General features: G+C 38.8%; 1 long non-coding RNA gene across 9 annotated transcripts; it reads right to left on the bottom strand.

The window, feature by feature from the left end:
- Positions 1 to 341: 341 nt before the first annotated feature.
- LOC116226136 (uncharacterized) lies at positions 342 to 23,227 on the bottom strand. Of its 9 annotated transcripts, none has more exons than XR_016465774.1 (11): positions 23,032 to 23,227; positions 19,083 to 19,135; positions 18,361 to 18,528; positions 12,151 to 12,302; positions 10,800 to 10,955; positions 9,021 to 9,130; positions 8,212 to 8,307; positions 8,008 to 8,136; positions 4,286 to 4,553; positions 835 to 1,067; positions 342 to 708 (listed from the first exon to the last, which is right to left on the bottom strand). It is a non-coding gene; the product is annotated as an uncharacterized LOC116226136 (long non-coding RNA). The 9 variants fall into 9 exon arrangements; XR_016465772.1 differs by lacking the exons at positions 342 to 708; positions 835 to 1,067 and adding exons at positions 2,203 to 3,499; positions 6,782 to 6,830 and having other exon boundaries at positions 23,032 to 23,224; XR_016465773.1 differs by lacking the exons at positions 342 to 708; positions 835 to 1,067 and adding exons at positions 2,203 to 3,499; positions 6,782 to 6,830 and having other exon boundaries at positions 4,286 to 4,548; positions 23,032 to 23,223.
- Positions 23,228 to 23,695: the final 468 nt, after the last annotated feature.

Genomic DNA, 23,695 nt, shown 5'->3' with positions numbered 1-23,695 from the left:
ATTAATTACAGTGTTCTCTCATTATCTCTCGTTCAGAACAATAGTGCTCCGGAGGTCCTGTGGAATCCTTCTCCTCTACAAGGTGTCGAGTTTTGATTAAGCATCATTTCATACAGTTCATTAACAATGTATCTTAAAATGAGCTTTTGATTGAACATTTTTATTGGGCATTTAATATAATTTATGGTTTCTGTTGAAATTTTACATACAACATTTGCCAAGTTAGTTATTATATATTTTTCATTAAACAATGGCATTTTAAGTTTTCTGAAAGGTTCTATTTTTTAAGAAGAGAAACAGATTATATAAAAATTGATTATGAATGCAGTATATCATGAAAATAGCCCTCCTGGCTATATTTTATTCCAGTGGAGCTACAGTACATAGGTGTATGAGCAGGTCCATTTGCAAGCACCTTCATTACGCACTGCCAATCTGAAAGCCAACCTTTAAGCTTAGTTTTCCAATTTAAAGTGGAATTTATTCATTGGGGCAGTTTTGAAAGTACGGTCTTCTATTTCATTATGTTGGTCCACAATGTCAGAGGTAGACGTTAGTGGTACGGCAGTAGGGGTTGAACCTTCCCACCAATATTCCATTACAAGTTGTTGCCATGTGATGGATGGCAGCAGAGGGGCATTCTGACAAAATGGCTTCTGACATGGAAGTGCGCATGAAGCGAAGGTGTGTCAGTGAATTCTTCAGCACCTGGAGGGGATTTTTTGCCACAGATTAGTTTTGTAAAGTTTGTAAATATTCTTGGGAGTATTGGCCTCCAGCCCAGCTGAACCCTTTGATGCAAACACAGGGGAAAAGATCTTTCAGCAGACTTACCGGAAAGTTCAGGTTTTGGTCTCAAGTACTCTGGGGGAAATTGAGATCTGGGGACTAAGAGTGGTAAGGTAGAATTACTCTGCATCTTGCACAACTGCCACATTAGGAGCAAATCATACATTGAATGCTGAGTGGGGTTTCAGATCAGCCAGGTAGAGAGATGTATTTATATCCTGTAGGTAGAGAGCATAGTTCCAGATGGGAACTCTGATTGAAATGTCTTCTTATACTGCCTGCAAAAAGATTAAAAAATATACGTATTTTATATGCTGAAATAGCATGTATAGGATGTTCAGAGAGAGAGAGATACATTATAGTTAGAAACAAACTATTAGTTGGAATTTGTGTCCAGGGAAATTATTGGAATTATTTACATACACATGCAAATATGCAGGGAAGCAATCCAACACTGACTAACTGCTACAAATCTGCTGGGATGAAGCAAGAAGTCAAGTTTTCACTCAAAATGCTCAAAGCAAAACATGCAAAACTCATCAGAACCTTTTGCTGAGTCTCGAGACAGTTTAGGGAAAATCTTTCATAATTTTTGTCTTTTACTTGGACCCTGGACTATGTGGTTGCTTGTTGGATGGGAATATTAAAATATTCAGCACACATTTTCCTTGACCCATAAAGTATTAGAAAGCACCAGGAAATATTGCTATAAATATTTCCCATTTAATTGTGTGTTTCCAGAGGTTGAGATCTTTCAGGATCTGGATGCTGCCTGTCCAAGCCAAACCAGAAATCTTTTTAAGAGATATGGGGCCCAATCACATCATGCGGGTTCAGTTTAATGCTCCTGCCATAACTGAGGGGGAAAATGAAGCCAAAACATCCTGCTGTGCTTGTCTCAGAGCTGGATCCCTGCTTTATTTTCAGTGGACTCCACATTTCCTATGCTGAGCTGTAGGATAGGAGTCCATCTCTACTGCTGTGAATGGCTCCATCAGAGACAACCCCAACTAAGGACTTGTGCTTTATTGGACAGCTACAGTTTTCTTTTGTGCCCACGGCTGCAGCGATAGTTACCACTCTGGGGACACCCATGTAGTCTTGCTCTTGAACCTGGCAACCCACAGCGTGCTTATTCAATCAACCTGGCAACATTTCAGAGAGTTCTTCAGAAAAACGACCTTTCTCGCATTGTCTGGTTGCATCATGCCACTTTTGAGTCAACTCCCTTTCCCAGGGTCACTGTGATACTGAAAATGTTTTTTTCTGATTTTTTTTAGCTACTGGTAATGCTGTTAATACTGCTGTAATTGACAGAGATGTGGAAATATGTATACTTACTCTAGAGTTCAGTGCTGTATACTGGATAGCACTTTATAATTCAATTTCTTTCTAATTAATAGTGCAGTCAGCTTTGTCTGCTCTTTTCAGATGATTCATTGCATAAAAGAAAAAGAGATGAAATCACTTAAAAATAGGAAAACATAACTCCACAAAATGGATTATATTTCAAGCTGACAGTGCTCTTTTTCCTTCCTCGGTCTTCCATTAATAGATGCAATAGATACATATATTCTGTATTATTCTTCTCTGCCGGCTTTTCTGTCTCTTTTCTCTATCATAAATTTCCCCATGTTTCTCACTCCATTCACAGTTTTGGGTGCAGCAGCCTATTTCTCATTTTTTACATAAATTTCCAGTTTCTTGCTTCCCAGGGCTGGGAATCACTTCCTTCTTGAACACCTTTTCCTTGAGTGGTTCTATGAGTCAACCATTGCACTAATCCCATTAAAACAAGGTTACTTTGTTTTTAATTGAGATGCTAAGATAAGGACATTCCATAGCTGATCAGTGGCATCATCTTACTTGGTAACCTTTGCCTCTCCTCACCCTGCCTGCTCCCAGCAATACTCCTTCATGTCAGTTCAGGCTTTAAGTTTAAATTTCAGACAGTTCATGACAGGGACAATATCTTCATGTGTGCTCCACAAAGAGACTGGCATGCTGAAGACTATAAATAGTTGTTAAGCAGCTCCTACATTCATGTTACTTACTATGTCAGCAAGTTTCTGTTTAAAAAACGGCTGTCTTACACAGAAACAAATTAAACTGGCAGGTTCCCCTGACTAGAAAGCTCATTACTGACCAACACCCTCCTATGTCATGTGGGTGTGCCTGTGTGTTTGTGAAGCCCTGAAAAATCCAAGGCAAGGTAAAGCAAAACAGTTCAAGGAAACACTTCAGTCTCAAATGGAAGGTCTTGATGGGTGCAAGGCTAAAAGCAAGCTGGGACTGAGGATTTTGTTCTTTAAAGCAAGCAGTGCAAACAAACCATGAAAAAACGTGGTATTTGAAAAAGTGGAAAAACAGTATTCCTTATTTTGGATGGGAAAAACTGAGGCACATAATTGAGAATCTGCTCCATATGCCCTTGGCTGGCTGAGGGAGTATCTCTCCTGTGCACATTCCTGCTCTCCCATCCCATTTCCAGCTGGGGAAGGGACAAGCCTTTGTAATTTCCCACGTGCCTGCCCAGTAGAGGTGTTTTTTCCTGTGGACACAGAGTACCTGGGGAAGGGGCACACCTGGGCATCAGCATCGCCTGCGGCTGAGCAGGCTGTGGAGCAGCAGCTCAGATGGCTCCTTCTTGCACAGCCATGTCACTCTTGTTCCCCCAAAGGTAAGTGTAGCATGAGTTTTTGGCAAGTCCCTAAGGCAAGGAACAGACAGAAAGGTCAGAAAGGAGTTTTCTGCTTCCATCCCAGAATAAAGTTTGTTTTTCCTGGTTTGACCTTCAACTCCCAGAAGACCTGAGTTTAAGTGCTTTGATTTACTTCCATAATAAAGTGATCGATTAATGTTAAAGGCAGGCTTTATGAGGCCTGTCCTCAGACAGTCTCGGAGCCTGCCACAGCAAGGATGTTATATTGCCATGATCCACAAAAGGTCACACGGAGGGAATCAAAGACAAGATAAGTGATGGTTTACATATCAGAAAAGCTGTCTGTAGTACAGGCAGGCAGCGTGGAACATGATGTCTCCCAGGGCTCTGTGCAGATGGTATGTAGTAAATATAGCCTGAGCTGCCTCCCCAGGACCTAGCAGTGCTGCTGCTGTGGTTGTTCAGGGTTTTACTTTTGAACAAATCTGTGCCCTGGAAGCGTAAGGTACATGGATAGCCCTGTTTAAATTTAGCAAATGATAAGGTCTGATAAAGCAATCCCAACAGGTTGATGTTTAGGATCCTGCACTCAGGAGCTAAGATTTAAATTTCTCAAGGTGTTGTGTCCTCAGTTAAAAATCTTAGTTCACTTTTGCTTTCTAGCTAGGTTTCACAGCAGGCATTTCTTGTCTTAAAACAGACAAGAAAACTGAGTAAGCAAAACAAGAATCAATACAAAACTTCTGTGTCAGTCTGTATCTGTATGTCCTAAAGGGAAAGTTGCATGATATTAAATGGAAAAGCAAATATTTCTGAGTTTCCCACCATACTTACATGAGAAATTGTTTAATCTTGCTCCATTTTGGTATTTTGGCTTCCCTGGGTGTGCAGAAATTGGGTGGTTATGCTGGGAAATCCCCCAGAGCCAGCTGCTCCCTTATCCTCAGGAGAAGGAGATGACAGGGGACATGGGTGATGATGTACCGCTGAAATCAACTTGCACAGCCTCACCAGCACCAGCCTGGCTTTCTCTCTTGACTTGAGCCAAACAGGTAGGAGAGCTTCTTGTCTCCTGCAGGATGGTTGTCCCAGATCGGCTGCTCTAGGTTATAATAGTGAAAGAGTATATAAATGGAAGGTTTTGTTTTCATTACAATCAATGATAATGATAAAAATCCCACAGCATTTTACTGGCTTTCAAGCCCCTGTGCAACATCAGCCATTAAATCTGAACATGAATAGCTGGTGCTGTTTACTCAGGAGCAAGTGGTAATATTAAAATTATTTCAAGAATGCACTGACTGTTGCTGGTGTCCAGTGATGGGAAACTGAGGTCCTGACATGCTGGGGGGTGACCTGCTGCCAGAGCCCTCTTTCTTAGAGGCACTTAAGACTGAGGCAGGTAGCACTGCCACCTATGAAAATAAATTTCCCAAAGATCCACTTAAGGCACTTGGCTGTTGTGATCATTTAAGCCTGAAATAAAACTTGCCATGGTAGAAGGAAACCAGCTGAGTAAGAAGCTTGTTATTAAAGGCTTATCACTAATAGGACTTTTCACATGGCAGTAAAGTGGTAAAACTGAATATGGCAAAAGCGTCTGTATTTCTAGTTGGGTGGTATCCTTAGGAGAGGAGAAGGGAAAAAAGGAGAGAGATCTAGGAGGAAAGATTAACCTCAAAACACATAGAATAAAGCAGTCTATAGCAAAGCACTGACTGATGCAGTCTGCTCAAAAAAAAATATTTGGCAAAGTATATATAATGAGTTCTTCACGCTCCTAACATTTCCTTTTTATTATTTAGAGAACAAGTAGAATTTAAAGGAAAAAAAAATCTGCCTTTACAACATTCTAATCATTTATAAGAGGCAAATTACAATTAAAACCAGCTCATAAAATTGCAGGAAGAACTGATGAAAAAACTCACATCAATCACTAAACCCAACCCTTGCCAGTACAGAGCTGCAGCATGTATTATACTAGCATTTCCATTCAGTCAAGTTTTAGAGCCGACTTGATATATTCTCTTTACATCTGGGGTTTTCTTCTATTGCCATTCCAGTTCTTTGGAGTCGCAACCTGTTAATATTCTACTTGTTCCATGGGAAACGATATGCATATTAAGGATCCAAATACAAAGCACATTTCTCTCTGCGTTCAGTGTAACCTGGCTAGACAGTACAGTTGGCAGACACCAGATGGTTGATTGGAGTCTCTAGCCAATCTCTGCAATTGCCGAAGCCTTAAGGACAAAACAACACCAGGGAGATGGATTTGATATGATCATGAATCACTTCTGGGACCACAGCAGATAAGTTAAGATAGGAGTCATGCGGGTCACCTTCTCGAAGCTCCTTCTGGTACCAAGTGCAAACAGAGACAAGAGAAGATTTATATCAGAGGGAAAACGATGATGGATGTTGTTAGCGGAGTTGTAAGGCGTATTTGGGATTTACTGAACATCTTCACACAACGCTTTGAAAAGATCGACTAGCAGAAGCGTATGAGCTTTTCAGAATCAAAATAGGCAAATCTTGAGGTGGAAATAAGGAAAATGAATGGTTCTGCTTCATTTAAATGATATAGCAAGTACTTCTAACAGAGTATCAGATGGATGTTCAGAAATACAGAATGAGGGATGAGAATGATGAAAATGTCCCCATGAAAACTAGGTGGTTATTATTAAAAAATCTCCTTGAGCAGCCATTCAAATTATAAAATGAATTTCCTGCAGCTGTACTTGCATCACTTCTTCCACTTTTCATAAATTCTTGAGCAACTGATTTTTTTATATACAAGATTTCATGGATAGGAGCAAGCATTAAGTCTGCACGCTCTAGAGCCTTATGAGTTTCCACTATAAAGCATACTATTTGTGCAAGAAACAGTTTGTACAAACAGAAGAACCTTGGTTAGCAATCAGAGCAGATTTCAGTGGGTATTTTACGACCCGAAGAAGACTCTGTATCTACAGGTATTCTTGTACACAATCATTTTTTGTCATTAGGATAAAAGGAAAATCAAATTTATATGACAGATTTTGCCAAGAAATTTATAGTAACATTTTTTGTATGTTTGATGCCTTGGACCAGATTTTTAAAGCTCAGAGAATGTTTTCTTTCTTCCTTTCTTTTTTTTAAGTATCTATTTGCTAGGCACAAAAGTGCTCCTGTCCTCATTACAGAATATGTACTTCAAATTAAAATTACAGCTAATATTCTGGGGTTTGCTTTACTGAAAGAATACACAGTTCAAGTACAGGCTATCTGATAGAATGCTTAATGTCAGACAACAGAGTAGAGCTTTATTTACAAAGTAAAAAGACTGACCTTGACTGAAGAGCAAGTGATTTGTTCTGCATTGCTGGATAAATGAACTCTGAAATTAAGGAGATCATAAAATGATCACTACACAGAAACAAATGTCAAAAGAAAAGTAGATGCTGGATGCTCCTACATTTTCTTTTGCTCTAATTTTGGTACTTCCTCTGTGTGACAGCTTGAAGGGGTTTGCTACAGAGGGCTGAGTGAATTGCTGTGGGCACAGCTGTTTTGTGCTTATTGTACTGTATCTGGAATTTCCTCCTTCACTGCTTCCTATTGTGTACATGCTCAGGAAAAAATGCACCTTTTACTTTCAGAACACTACATTTTTTCCACTTTATTCCTTACTGAATCACCAGAGATAGAGTATACCAGTCTTCCTTGAAGTTAGCATGGTCTTTACTCACACTACACCCTGTGCTTTAAGTATAAGCTGGGAAGAACATATGGAATAGCAGGCTGGCTATTTACAGCAATCTTTAGGGCTTTCATCTTGTTCAGAGATGTCCCAGGACAGAAATCACATTCAGTGAAGCCACTGAGTCACTGAAATACGACAGATGGAGACAAACTTAAGGCTGTGTGGACTGTTGCTACTCTAACACAGCTTTCTGATGTTAGCCAGGAATCACGTTCTATAAGAATGAGCATCTCTCCCAAATTCTAGCCAGTGGATAATACCTGCTCTTGTACATTCCTAGAAGAGAACAAATGGACAAACGTATCCAAAAGCAGCAGGAAGCAGGCTGTACTGAGAGAAGATTGGCATCCCTAAAGCATGACCTTATTGTAAATAAAAGGATACACAATCTTGTCTTTGCTACTCTTGACTATAAATATTTTTAAAGTATAATTGCTCTTTATGAAAGAGCTGCACCATAAAGGCAGAGAAGATATATCAGAAAATCTCTGCCTTCACAGTTGCTGCCTACCATGCTGGCTTTCCAAATGCTGCAAAACTGTGCCCGGTCCCTACAGACTTGAAGGTGTCCTAGCAATAGACTACCTGAACGAACAACTACCTTCTCCATACCAGCACCCAAAAATAATGATCCTCAAGCCAAGTTGGTTGCAAGTCAGGCACAAACAGTTCTACCTTAGGATGTCGCAAGCCTTGTATTTTTATCTGAGATGGGTGTTAAAAAGGGCTCTTGAAAAAAGAGAGGGGTAATGATCTGTGGAACAACATCATCACTTCCTGGCACTGAAATACTAACCATAGTACTTCTTACCTGCAGTTCATGGTATTTTGATTGATTCGGACTGAAAGATGATACATGCCCAGCTCCTCTCAAACCCTCCGATCATTGCAATTCTTTAGTGGTCCTACTGAAGGGGTGCCACAAGTAAAGGGGAATTTCCTGACAATGAGAAAAGCTTCCTTAGACCATGTGCAATTTATTGGTCTAGTCGAGTCAATTACAGCCATGACTCACCTTCCAAAATATGCAACTTGGCTTTCATTATTTGCACTCGCACAGAGCCAAGCGGTTGGACCCATCCTTAAGTTTCAGTCATCTCCTTGTGCTGTTCTTGAGCAAGTGATAGTTCAGTGATTGCAGAATGGAAAGGAGGAAGATTTCTTTAATTACTTTTCTGTACCTCAGTGTCTTGGATTCTGTGTTGAGTTGAAAACGTTTCCCATAAACTGTGCAAATATGTGTCTTTTTGCAGCTACTCTTTGACATTTGCAAAGATAGTTCATTTCTCCCATCTCTAACTTGACAGTCAATCAAGAGCAAAGTAACAAGGGAGAACAAGATAGAGGATGCAGACAGAAAAGGAATCCAGGAAAAGAAAGAAAGAAAGAAAACAAAGGGAAGGATGGAACGTAAATACCCTTGGAAAAAGAAGATAAAATATTGTTCACAAAGAAAGAGAAGGAAGAGAAGAAGGGAAAGGAAGAGAGGGAAGGAAGGGAAAAAGAAGGAAAGGAGGAGAAGAAAAGAAGAGCTGTTTTCTATCAACTTTTCCCCACCCTCCCCCATCATGGTCTATCTCCATCTTTGCTATGCCTCCCTGACTTGCAGATGATTAGCTTCCTGACCCACAGGCTTCAGCTCCCCCTTTCTATTGAACAAAAGTTTGTAAAAGGAGTTCAAGACATACATGTGCACGCTCACTGTGCAAAGCACGGTTAGAACAAGTGCAGTGTGACAGTTCACATGAAGCACAGGAGACCTGCAGGAAATGTCTGCTGATCTCTCCTGCAGCTCCCCGTGGAGATTTTGCCATGGTTACTTACTGCTTGCAGGTGTCAGCAGGCTCCCTTGCTCTGCACTCTCACTGAAGTCAAGGAGATCTGAATCCAAGAGCAGAAGTTGGCCTTTAAGATTCACTTCCATGTAGCATATGCTGCAACATTGTACACCAAGAAATGTAACCAAGAAGAACCTTGGTATTTACAGTATGCTAAAATTTAACTGTTGCTGTGGCCTTCAGAAGCCTATGGGACACATCCAAAAGACAGCCCATGTTTTACTTCATCTGACACAAGGTAGAACTCTTGTTGCTGAAGAATGAATGGCGCAGTATGAATTAGGATTCAGGTTCTGGTCCTGTGCCCATTTTCAAGCTGAGATGGCCAATGTTGACTAATTTCCTTAATGAGCAGGGCAGAAGAGGTAAAAAATCGAGTGGAGTGAGGGATAGCGATCTGTTTTTTAACTTCTTATTATTGGTAGCAATTTCAGAGAATAGGCTGTTATTTTAAGAGACATTTAGCAATTAGCAATGAGTTTTCCTTCAGACATCCAGAGGGATGAAGTTGAAGGTGATGCAGCGAATACAGGAGCTTGCTACAAAAATACGTGGGTCTGTCACACCTTTAAAAAGATTCTGCCTGTAAAATTACTTATGCAGCAAACAACTTAGAGCACATCTGATGAATTTTAAATGACAGCAATATACTGTCAGGTATGTCCATTGTTTCTCTGGCTGAGAATTCCTTCTTTTAGGAGGCTGACGCTCCCAAAACAGTGAGGTAATCTTCATCACAGAGAGGAGGTGTGAGAGTCTGCTCAAATCTGGATGTGTGTCAGTCTCCGCATTTCCAGGTGAGTGATATTACCCACATGCCTGTGTCCATACATTTCCCTGCCTGTAATGCAATTTTGCAGTAGCAGGATTAGAACAGATTGCTGGCATTATGGCAGCAAAGATATTGTTGGGAGTAGCTTGGCAACACTTGTAGGTGTTGTGACGCTGGCTCCTTGCTCAAGGGCAAGGACAGGGAGGGGGCGCTGGATGCAGAACAGTAAGAAAAATGATGTCAGAAAAGTTCAGAAGATGAAAGTAGTGACAGTAAATAAGTCTGAAATTATTTTAGGTTTACATACTTTAAGTCCTCTGTGACTGAAAACACAGCCAAGAATTGCTTCAGCAATATTCCTTCATAAATCTGCATAATAATCTCTCAGAGGGGCTTTGGTGAAATTACAAGTATTCATTTACTAAATTGGGTTCAGTGTCTGTATCATACGCTGTATGAATATTCAGTGCCATGAATTCACTCAAACTACACTGAAGTTAGCACAGTCCGCAAACTATCTCAGACGATAGCCCAAGTAGAAAAGTCTTTCTTTAAATATATATATATATCCACTAGAATTTGATAAAAAGAACTTTTAGCAACTAAGAATGATGGCAATAAAATCACAGGTTTTTGTTTTTTTGGTGGAGTTTCTCATCTTGTATCTCTGAATTCAACAACGGCATGTTCTTGCTAGAAAGGGACCAAATATAATGATAACTGCCATTCAGATACAAGAAAAGTCTGTTATTGGCAGACTAATAATAGAAATATTGGATATATGGTACTGTGACCTTCATATAGAAAACTGTGTCTACTCTTACAGTGCTGATAAAACTTTACAGAGAGTCAGAGTCAAATTTAGTGCGTGCTGTGAGCTGAGACAAACTGTAATCTTGTACAACTCTCCTGTGCTTCATATGCTCAAATATATGAAAAAAATGCATAAAGTAAATCCTGGATAGCAAACATCTGCAGGGTAAAAACTCTCACCATAGTGTGAAACAGGTTGAACATAGATCACCTGTGTTGTCATTGAGCCTTCTCAACCCATTCTATTTACTCTTGGTCCGGTCTTGTCTGGGTAACCCAAGCTGTCCATCCCTTCCCACCAAGGTAGTTGCTTGAACATAAGACACTGTAGCAATTCTAAAAAAAAAAAAAAAAAAAAAAAAAAAAAAAAAAAGGAAAAAAGTAGTAGTAATTCACATCTTGGATATTTCTGAAGCTGTCTGTAGCAAATAAAGACAGAACCAAAAAGTCACTCATGACACATTGAAGCTGGAGCACTTCAAAGGCAAATGTTCAGTGGGAGGTGTCTGTGGGCCAAAAGGCACAAAACTGAAATGCAGTGCAGAAAGGTAATTATGACAAACCTCTCCAGTTCATAGTTTTTTCGTTTATGTCAAATAGGAGTTCAAGCCTATTTCCTTTGAAGGTGTAACTATCCAATGCAGTATTTTTGTCCACAGCTATTGCAGACAGAACAGTAGATTTCCTAATTTTCTTCGTTGTCTTTTTTCCACTTGGCTGCTTTCCAGGTTTCGTTTACTTCCCCATCTCACATGACACTGTGTTACTCATATTCCCAATTCACCTAGAGTTTAAAGGGAGGTGAATTCAATGTTCAGTTCACAAATCTGCACTACTTCTAGGGATTGTGCTTGCATCCTTTCCAAAATAAATTCTGATTTATACTGAAATTGTGCCTCTCTCCCTTGATATTTCTGCTGGTTATTCTTCACCTTCATTCATTTCATGGCTTGCATTTTCACCAAAGATCCAATTTTTGAGATCACATGGAAGGATGTTTCAAAGGAGTATACACTTCATTATTATAGGATATTTAATCTTTGTATCACTTTCTCCATGAGGGGATTCTGATGCTATGACTGCCATTCTTTCCAACTTTTCTAGCAATAAATTCATTTCTATGAAGTCAAGGTGTATCTGTAGTACACTGACATGTACATATTCGCTCAATGCATTCTGCTAGCAGAATGAACAAACACCACAAAAAGGGGTGCAAAAGTCACACTGATGAAGTATGAGGAAGTTGCTCCAAACTAAAAAGAAAAGTGTCTGATGGCATCAAAGTCCTGTATTGGTCTTAAAGTATTTTGTGAATCACGCAAGCAAGTGAACTTCCAGCTCTTTATAGTTCACCTGGAACGAGCATCAGGAGGAGGTGGAGAGCAGGATCAGCTCAGAGCTGTGATTTGGAGCACAGAACTATTCTGAAGACTAAGTTTGTTCTTCCACTGAGCAAGGCTGAAATGGCAGAAGTTGGGCTCCAAGTCTACTACAGAGGAGGAATTAAGTTAAAAAAAATGGAGTTTATTACCTGGAAGTTTTCTTAAACTGTTGCCAGCCACACACACAAAGAACAAAATCATGGAGTCAGGAAGGCAGCTAGTATGGCCGATTTCTTCTGTTACTGAAGAACAATCACAATCACTGCTTGCTGGGAGAATTAAGTTGAGCCAGCGACCAAACCTTTAGAGAAAAGCAGTCACATGGGGGAAAATGTTAATTAGTAAAAAAAAAAGCACACACTGATGACTTAGATTTTGAATAATCAGTTTTTATCACTGAGTGTCATCCCCAGAATTGCTCATCTATTGTTGCACAATGTCAGGAGAATCCCTTAAATTCATGTTGTTTGTAAAGCTGCTGAACAGTTAATGGAGATTTCAGCATCCAGAAGCTGTTTCAGAGAAAGACAGAGTCTAACATTTCCTTGCAGGATACTGATCACCAAATCACTTTGTGCACCTTCTACTTCCTCCTTCTCTCTCTTTTCTCTTTCTCCTTGTTTTGTTTTTCTTTGTAAAGATATACAGGGACTTTAAATGGGATAAATGAAGTTGGTCATCCCACTATTTCGTTAAACAATTCTGGGACTTTGTTACAATTTAAGACGACATCAAGCTTTCAGGTTCTTTCCTCTGAATGTCTCTACCTGAGTCACTTTCTCAGTGTCTTTACTTGTGAAGTAAGTATTAAAAAACCTTGAGGAACAGATACTTCGCAATGGCTGCTCTTCATTCATAGATAAATCCACGATCTTTTATCAAAGTGATGCCATATCATCATAGGGTATAAAACACATTCTTGTACTCAAGAAGCAGAAACTGTAAGAATCATTTAGATTATGCATCGTGATACTACGCTGTTGCTTAGCAAGGGCATTGATTATGCTCAAGAGAAGTTTGAGGAACAGCTTTCTTTAGTCTCAAATTTGCGACAGTTCCCCTTTGAGTTGGCAGTACATTAATGGAAATGGAAACTTGCCTCATTCTAAATGTCAGAATAATAGAGCACCAAAAACAATTCAGTCATGTCTTTCAAACCACGCACATATGGTTCAGCACCAAATGTCACTATTCTTCCTCACTTCCTTTCCATTTGTCACCATCTCTGCTGATTATCATTGTTTGGGTTAAAACTTTGATGAAAGCTCAGTGGGAAGCTCACCTTGACAGCAATTAGGAAGCTTTTATCGGATATTTTACTGCTTGATGCATGCCTAATACAGTATTTTCAGATGCAATAGATTTTAAATACTTACATACTCCAGAAAAGTTTGATCAGTTTCTTCCCTTTGAGAGTTTCTTTCTGCCACCATGCCTACTCCTGTAGAAGTTACACCAGCAAAACCCAGTGAAGTGGAAAGAACTTTTTTTTCTGCATTTTCTCTTGCCAAATACAGAAAATCTGCATAATAGCTAGCAATTATTCAGCTGTAAGATCAGCTTCTTGAAATCATAGAACTGCTCAGGTCAGAAACAACCTTGAAGAACATCAACTCCAATCACAACTTGCCATTCTCTAACAACCCACACCAAAATCATGTCCCTGAGCACACATCCAAGCAGCTTTTAAAATATATCCAAGGAGAAATGTTTTGCACCCTTATAAATGCTGAGATGTTTAACACCAAAACAGTTTTCCTTAAGAACGTACATTCTTATATCTCCTGTCTCTTTAAGCAGTGACCTTTTGTGACTTAAAATGTTAACTCAGGTTATTGTTATTACAACAGTTATTGTAATGTCAAATGCTAGTTGCTTTCTGTACATATAAGATAGTTTTCCATACCCTAAGAGCTTTCAGTCTTGAGCTAGATGTAAAGCAACAGCTAAGACAGACAAAAGGTAGGGGAAATAAAGAAGATGCACAAGCCAGAGTTACAAATACAGCATGTAAAAACTATGTTAAGAGACTGATAATTCCTGACAAAAAAGTCAAGTATTCTAGAACTGCAAAACACCCCAAATATGCAGCATCTGACCACATGATTACACGTTGCTTTTTGTTTTTCCTTTTTCTTCCCAAAGGATTTGGTCCTCATTCAATCAGCAGGATGCATCAATTTGATTATTTTTTTCTGTGGCAAAGTGCTGGAACGCATAAAAGTAATTGTCTCAGTACTCAATGATTTTTTTTTTTTTTAATATGGGGTAAAGGAGATTCTTTTTCTTCTGTCTTCTTCCTGATAAACAAATACATAGAATAAATTCAACTAGAAACATATCTACCTTTATAGGTTTCTAAATGATTGAAGCTTCACCCATAGGTAAGGGAGAGAAAACAGTTGTATGATAGTGAATATCATTCTTGCCTCTGAACACTAACTATTCTCCTCTTCCCCCAGTGTTTAGAGCAGAATGAAGGATATCACTAGAGATTATTTTACTAATCCTTGCTTTTTCTTAGCTGCTTCTACCAGTGTGTTGCTGTAAGATTCAGAAAAGACAACTGATTTAAACAGGATTGAGCAAGTGCAGCAAACCTGCTTAGTATGAGCTGCAGCTCTAAGCTCAAAATTGGTCTTTTCTGGATATCATACGCTTTGCTTTAAACTTCTATTAGGAGAGTTCATTTTCATTTTCCCTTTCATTTAGCTGTTCCCTTCTTTATCTGAGTCATGGCCTGAAAAAAACTGCACTGAAGAGCATACCAACGACTGTAGAAAAAACCTCTTGAATTCTTTCCTTTTCCACTCTTACTGATATATGTAAGGATCAGAGAACTTTACGCACGTCCATACCATGCACAAAACCTTTCAGTGGATGAGGAAAATGATAAAGCATTGCCTGCTGTTGTCCCAATGATGAAATGACATGATGGATGGAGTATGATGACAGTGAAAGTGTCATTCTTTATGTAGGGAGTAAGTGTATGAGAATGGGTAGGATGGGTGAGGGTAGGTAGGACTGGGTCAGCCAGCTGCCATGCTGCAATGTGATGTGCATACATTGAGGTGGCCAGGAAATTCCCTTCTGTGGAGGAAAGGCAGAGGAAGCAGTTATGATTAATATTTGCACAGACATTTTCTGAAGACAACCAACCAATATAAGGTCAATTGAGTGAGATAATTTATAATTAAGTAACGTACAGCCTCACTGCATTTCCATCCTTCAGTATGAAGAATTTAGAGTAGCTGAGAAGTCCAGCCATTGTTCTCAAAACAAAAAGCAGCACTGTAGAAATATTCTTATCATATATTTCTGTTAATGTGGCCAATTGAACAGAGATTGTGTGTGATCTAATTATGTTAATCCATTATTAAAAACAGCAATTTGTTCCATTTAAAAAAAAAATGTGTGAAGAATTGGTTCCCAACAACCATTTTTAATGACTACTCCCTTTCGTAAGCTAAAGTATGTTAATTTGTTTCTTTGTTTCAAATATTAGAAGAATTATAAATACAATAAAAAACACAGTATTCCTCTTAGAATTCAGTAGATAAGCACTCCTTCCTAGCCTAAGACTCCCTTTATACAGAGAGGTAGGTCTTTTACATAATTTGAACCTACGTATTCCTTTAGCAATACAAGAGTCTCTGTTAGAAATAAAAATAAAGCTGAAATAGTATGTAATAAGTTGCTTAAAATTCAGTGAGAGGTCTATTACATTCTGCTGAGAAGGACTGTCAGAAGCTACAGCACATGCATCACAAAGCTTTTAAACAAAACATCTTTCACTTCTCCAGGAAACAAATATCAGCTGTACTTGGAAAATTATTTAACAAAGCTGTTTCGTGGCCACTGCATATAAGCACTTATTGCTGTGTAAATTAAAATAGCTAATCAATTAATACAGAAGTAATTTTATTACTAAATGGATAGAGGAGGTACAAAAAGCCCTAATTAAAAGCATTGTCTGCTCTGCTTCACACTAATGATTCTCTAAGAACCAATGTTATTTTTGAATTAGCTTAATCACAAAGGAATTAAAGAGAACAAAATTATTTGTATGAAAATAATGCTCTAAATGCACAGAGGCGAGACAGACAAAGAATCCAGAATCATTTCTATCTCTGATCAACTGGCTTGTCTAATCCATTTTACTGTGGATAGTTGGCCTGACATGACTTCAGATTAGTTTAATAGGGATTAAAGTGGCATGAAGTGTATATAAACCTATGAATTTGCAACTACAAACATGTTTAGGAATTCATTTATCTTTAAGGGCAGGAGGAAGGAATAAAGTTCAAAGTAAAATCTGGGTACATTTGTAAACACAGATAATTCTGTGGGAAACTTGGAAAACAACTGAAAACCATGCAATTTCAACAGTGAATCCTGATGACTTTAGTCAGTTTCTTTGCACAAAAAAAACAATTACTAAAGTCAAACAAGAAAGACCCCAAGATGCGATACGTGGAGAATTGATGTAGAAGTCCTTAGGTAAACCTACAAGTCCTGTTGATTACTGCCCAAATAAAGCAGACCTCTGGCATTCAGTTTCCTGAGCTGGCATGTCAAGCGCATAATGTCTATAGAGCTAGAGCTGCCAAGAGAAAGGGACCAGAGACAGCCAAATTATGATATCACACCAATAAAACCTCATCGTAGTGACATACATAAAACACTCTGTAAATTGCTTTTTGTAACTTCTAATTTATTAAGAGCTTCTGAACTATGTTTTGATTCTGTGACATGTTTTCATTTACCTCTCATATCCTTCATTAATTTGTTTCCTGTTTGAGAAATAATACCACATTTTTGGCAGTTCGAGACTGCTGAAAAAATATATCATACCCTACATGAGGTAGCTTGCCAGAGAATCAGGAGCGTGTGATATTTTAAATGGCTAGGCTGAATTACAGTGAATTATTTGACTATTCGGTTTGCCTATTATCAAGGTTGAGTCATGAGTGCTGTCTGTCATGCTGCTGTTTGCTTATCCCTACACACATTCAAAACATCTTCTGCAGCTGAAACACGGGGCCTTGAAAAGTTTAGAAGTTCTGAATTTATGTTCTGGATGGCGGTGGATGCACCTACTTGCTGGGTGTTTGGCAGTGCTAAATAAAAGAGATCAGACACTGTTTTCTCCAGCACTTCTGGGAATGGTGAGGATGTACTTTATGCAGACATTATTGTCCTGCTCCCTTCCCAGTCACTGTGTTTCTTTGCCTTAAGTTTATAAAGGTGACTCAGTCATTCTGGGAATGGGACCAAAGGCATAAATGGACAGAGTAAAGCATTAAAATGACTACAATATAGCATCATATAGCACTGACCCCTAAGGTAACCATCCATAAGTCAATTTCAGAAGCATTTATGCTTCTTTAACAGCCTGCTTGGCACACTTCTCCAGTATGCCTGCACAAATTTTGGTTAAGCCACAAGCTGCAAAGTTCCTCAAGTAAGCCTGAACTCCCTCCCCAACACCCACCTTTACTCTCATCCCTCAAAACTTCCTTTGCATATTCTGCGACTGACTTTATGATCCACAAACTAAAAGGCAGTCCTGTATCAAAGCAGCAGGTCTGTAACTTTGAAGAGTAAAGCAGTGAAATCTTATTACAGGTGGAGTATGCAACTATTGAAAATATATAGCACATATGGAACCCTACAGTTATTGTACCCTTCCACACCTTTGCTAATACAATGTCTTAGTATTATCTGTGACCTAAGTCATAAAGTTTCTTTGAATATCTTCAAGAAATTGAAACGATAAAGAAATGCTTTTAAAAGTAAGGAAATCAGGTACAAAGCCGTCTGCAGTTTCATTTTCTTTCCATTCTGCCAACGCATAGAGCAATGGTCAAGAAGAGTGTTACTACACTTTTGAAGATGACCTTTCAAGGCCAGGCGATTCAGGTGATATTAATATTTCTGAGCTAAAACCCACAGGAGCAGAAGGGAGTGTTTGAATTGAGGGACACTGAGCCTAAAGCAATTTTTGGAACGGATTGATGGGAAGGGCTTAAATGCGCTTGGGAAATATTTCCCACAGTTCGTGTGGCAGACAGGGAGGAAAGATCTTACAAAAGAAACAGGGGCCAAAGGTTTTGTGATGAAAACTGGGGCAGAGAAGAAAAGGCTTATTTTTGTTTCCTTCTGAGATATGGCTCGATTTTGACATGAAAAAATATCTGTTTCCTGCTGCGTAGGAAGTTCATACCATAAGATCAAAGAATACTGCATGTGTAACCACTGTTTCATATAGATTTTAAATACAGGCATCTGGAATCAAGAAAGTCAGACCTTTGTGCAATCAAGAAATGAACAAATGCTCAATGCTAAGCAATACTTACCAACAGGAAGAGCTGAAGCCTGGGTTCCACGTGTTCAAGAGTAACCCTAGGGAATCCTGAGGGCTGTGCTTCCACTGTGGTGGAATCTATCCTGGGATGCACCACACTTCTGCTGAAATTCAGTGATGACAGTGTCACTACAATTCCGTGGTTTTGTGCTTCTGTTTACTAGAGGGTACAGTAAAACACATTTTAGTCAATCCTTTTCATCTTTCTCGTGCACGGGTGATGTTCACTTTTATACTAAAAGTAAAGATCATCTTCTAATTTCTTTTTTGGGATAAGCTGATGTATACTGAAAGAATTTTATTATTAAGTCCACCTCCAACAATCTACCAGAAAAAGGCAGTGCTCGCATGCTGTTCACTGGAGGACCAAAGCAGTCACTGGAAATGAAACCAAAAGAGAATTTGTGATCTCTCAAACACTAGTTTCATCTCTAAATACAAACCAGCTTGCTGCAGACTGAGAACTACTCCCCTAAAGCATAATGAATTTCATGCATATTAATTGTGCTGTGCAGGTACAGAGAGGTTATGATCTAAGGGATATATCTATTAGATATGCATTCAAGAATCAAACCCTCTGGGGACCCAGTCAATTTCCTAGCAAATACATGCACCTTTCTGTGCACTGTTGTCCCGGGATTTGGAGCAGTTATTTTCCACATTGCTGTGTGACACCACTGAGAGTTGAGGCTGAAATTCGTGTGGATTTCTCACCTTCTGGTCCAGCTGCCTTCTCATCTGAGTCCCTATGGGCATTGCCAGGTGTTCTGGGAAAGGGTGTGAAAAAAAAAAGGTAACTCACTCCCCCTCTTTCCTCTTATTTTAGACTTCCAGTAATAAGGAGATTTACACACACCTCCTGAGAGACTTTTATTGCTAGTGGTTAGGTGTACTGCATGAATATATTTTCTTTTCTGAGTGCCTTCCATATATCAACAGATCTCTATGCATACTATGTGTATTTTACCTCCTTCAAATCTGCATTTTGTTAATTCTTTTCTGCTGTCAGAATAAATAACAAAATGTAGTTATGTTGCTGTCTAGGAGGTTTTTCTCTTTCAGATATGGATATGAATTCTTGTTTGTGATTATTAACTCCACCAAGATCATTTGAACTTTTTTCCAATTGAGCTGACAGCATTTAGTGACAGGTGCTCCATACATGATTCTTCAAGGCTGAATCTGGGTCTCTCTCACTTTCTCTTTTCACATTTTCTCCTGACATTTGAACTCACGTAGATACTCATTCCATATCTTAGTGTTAGAAACTTTTTTTTTTTTTTTTTTTTGGTGCTAGAGTTATTCTCTATGAATATAGTTACTTTTTACCAAGAAGTCAATGAGCACTTGCTGACCATGTTATGATTGTTTTGATTATTATTTGTTGTGTGAATGATCGCCGAAGTCATGTGATTCTTTAAACTTGATGGTACAATTGAAATAGCTATGTAAGCAATCACATTTATGATTTTTTATTATTTACCTACATTTGTGCTGTGGTACTTTGTGGCAAATGAAACTTTTTATTTCCAAAACAGTCAAGTATTTCAAAGTATTCCCAAATAGTCTATCACATCTCTCATATGCATGGATAGCCACAGGATTGAATTTTGAACTAGCCTCAATAGGGATGACTTCTGATCACAGAGATAGCAGTTACTGTTTTACTTCAACCACTTGAAAATGTCATTGCATTTACCTCACTGAAATGTAAAGTAAGCAGCATTAATTATGGTAACAAAGTATTATAAGCACAAGAACTAGGGAAAGAAAAATGATGCATAGCATGCTAGATTTTGAAAGTAAGTTTTCAGAATACTTCCTAGAAATGCTGCCCATTTTCTAAACTTTTCTCATCACTCTTGTCTCTGTTGAAGCTGCCATTTTACTTACAATCCACAGTAGGAAGTCTGGATTTATTATGCAGAACAGGACAGGGAGAAGGCAGAAACCTATTCACATTCATAGGAAACAATAGACTTCGAAAGGCTAAGCTCTGCTTTGAAAAGTTGCAATGTAAAGTGACACTTTGTTCCCAGTTTTTCTTCCTTATCTGCATTCAAAGTTACATCTGCTGCCATTGGTGCCAAAAATAAATTTTATTGACCTTTAAACTTACTAACCCTGAAGAGCAACACAGACCAAGAGGCTGAGCTGCATCTTACTCCTCCCAGTTCACTATTATGAGGATAACTCCCTACACATACCACTCAAAAGGACAGCTGACCACATCTGTGGATACCAACCAATGGCAACTGGAATGTTCAGAGTTCGCTGAGGGTGTACTCTGAAGAAAACAGCTGCTCAAAAACAACTGAAAAAATAATCTAACACAGTAGCTCCTTGGTAAAGGTGATAATGGGCAGGAAGGAATGAGGTGCTGTATGACTTCAGTTTTAACTGTAGCTTGTCAAGTCCAGAATTGAAAACAAAGGTGTTTCCTCTTTTCCTTTTCTTCCCCCCCCTGCAAATTGAGCAGATTTATTATGAAAGTTCCTCAAATTATTCTTCTATATACATACTACATAGGTTGCTCTAAAAGTAATGCCTCCTATTTATTTCCACGGAAACAACACTGCTCACTTCTGCTGTTTGGTCTCCATCAGTGTAGAGCAAGCACCAATGAATGTGAATGGGTGCAATTTCTTTTTTGCAGGGAGGAATTCAGTGATGCACCTTTGTTCTATATATGCTTCTCTGTCAGATGTCATTTTGTCAAGCTGCCCCACTGCTGCCAACTGTTGCACAGTAACAACACATAATGAAATATTAGTAGGAAGGTTCAGCCACTATCATACCAACACCATCAGCTCCCTGACACTGTGGGCCAACTTAACAACATAGAAGGCATTATTTCCATAGTAGCCCTGCCATATAGCCTCCTCTCCTGTCCCCAGCATAACTCTCTTTTACTTTCCAATATTTAAGTTACAAAGGTTTGCTGTGCTCCAGGGTAAGGGTAGACACTGAGAAGCGTCATGGATGAGTCAACGCTTTGGGCAGAACAGAGCTTTCAGATAAGACCTTCAGAAAAACAGAAAGAAAAGAATCACCCTTATTTTCTCTCTTTTCAATTGTAACTGTACTAGAAAAAGCCATGAAAACTAGTTATCATGCAAGGACAAAGATATTTTACGACAGAAAATATTTTCCATACTGTTTATCTACATTTGGCGATATGTACACAATAACAGAACAGTAAGTTAAGCCCAGCTAATCATCTCCATATGGGGATTTTGTAAGTTTCCTTGTTCTAAGCTGTTACAACTCCCCACACTTCCAGTATAGAGAGCATGATTAACTTATTGCAACTTCATATGCCTTCTTGATGTAACTGAAGACAGCTGGTGGTTGCCCTAAATTGTATCATAGAAAAGCTCCGTGCTTTGCTGTGAGAGCCTCTACCACTGTCAAAGCACCGTCATCCTGACTCATGAGTCATTCTTTCTTCCATCCTCCTGGGGAGGAGAGGTCTCACTGTGTGAGTATTTGCCCTAGAACTCAAAGGCTGAACAAAAAAATCAATATATCTTCAGAACTGGGTGAGATTTGAAACTGAGATGCTTTGCTGCCCTTTTCCCTCAGATGAGGGGGTGGGTTTGTACTTGCAACCATCTTGCCAAGCCTCAGGCTCCCAGATGGCTAATACTGCTGCTTGTTGTGGCACTGACTACAACCTTGCTCAAACAGGCTTCATTGACTCGTCAGCAACTGAATTGTCATGGAGCATTGGCTTTCTCTTGGCTGTGGCTTTTTTTTTTTTTTTTTGGTTTGCTTAGGGATTTTGTTGCTGTTCCCTGCTCAATTTTCACTCTCCTGTTATGCTTTCTGCACTTTGATCATTGTGAGTGGAGTTCTCCATAATAACATAACATGATGAAGTAGTAGCCCAATATACGTATTGTATGTATGTATCTTCTATACCTGGCAAATATATGCAATTTTTATTTTTCTGTTTGTTATAACACTCTAGAACAAAGTTACAAAGATCAAAAAGAATGTGAAAGAAGCTGTGGTACACCATGTACAGAGCTCCTAAGCAGACAGGGATACTTTATCTTCTTAGTGCACATTATTTCTTAAAAATTAACTGTAAAAAATAAGAAATTCCTTCAGTGATCCTTAGAAGTCTTGTTTTCTACACATCATCACCATAAAAGAAACCCATCTGATTCACGTTCAGCTCTGGCTGAACATGACTACTGTATTGGTTATGTAGAAGAATAGAAGATACAGACCAGGAGTTTAATTATAAGCATAGTACATTAAAGATGCATCTGTGACTATTATGAGCAAATTGACCATGTATGTCTTCAGAAGACAAGCCACAAGGAAGCATGACTAATTTGTATGTCAGCTTTTTCATCATGACTCTTTAAGTAGGTTTTAGTAGGTTTTTTTTTAAAAAAAACAAATAAAAGATTTCTTGTAGAAGTGAACACATAAGATATTTGAATGGCACAAAACACAATAATTAAGACAACATAATTTGAAAGGATATAAGGACAACCAGTTTTAACTATCATATTGTTGTATAATGCTGTAATGTAATAGGAAGTACAGCAATAATAGCAGGGCAGTAAAGTCCTAAGCTACAGCAAATAAGGATAAACACAAAAATAGCAACCCTAGACACAGAAACAAAGGAAGAAAATTTGCTTACCTTTGGCAGATCTCAAGTAGGGAAGGATCTCCAGCAAAACATCCCTACGTTCATTGCCAAACTTAAATGAGATCTGGAATTATGGATCCTGGCTCCACCCCTTTTGTTCACTCAGGTACATTGCGTGCACCTGAGCTTCCCTAGGTTGGCCCTGCCTTCCCACCAGGTGCTCCATCACTGTTTCAAACTGTGACTTAGCATTTACCCTATATGCTGTCTTATAGATTGCCTTTTACAGACAGTTAAAATAGTTGGTGTTATCAGCATTTCAGTCTGAAGAGATTAGGGCTATCATTTGTAACGTGAACCAAAAACCTTGTGGAATTAAATAAATAGGTTTTCTTTTCTAGAAACTAGTGATCATAGTAAGAATAGCAAATATTCAGTCCATTTGTGGAAAACTAGAGAAGGATATTGCTTATAGATACTAAAGCGTCCTACTGTACATTGGAAAATTCCTTTTCCTCTCTTATTCCTTCTTCAAACTTTGAAACCATTGCTTTCATTGCTGGATATAATTGAACTGAATATAAGTGATACAGTGATGTTATTGAAGGTAGTTCAGCCCAGTCAAGTTTGGTTATCTAAATTCTCCTTTGGTTAAAGCAGATAGAGTAAACTGTCTTTGCAGCCAACAGGGAGAAGATGGTGTTTTTTTGGTTAC

The sequence above is a fragment of the Phasianus colchicus genome, chromosome 4, assembly GCF_987193195.1.
Source record: "Phasianus colchicus chromosome 4, bPhaCol1.hap1.1, whole genome shotgun sequence".
NCBI lineage: Eukaryota > Metazoa > Chordata > Aves > Galliformes > Phasianidae > Phasianus > Phasianus colchicus.
The sequence above is the reverse complement of the archived record's forward strand: the minus strand, read 5'-3'. Positions and strand labels throughout refer to the sequence as shown.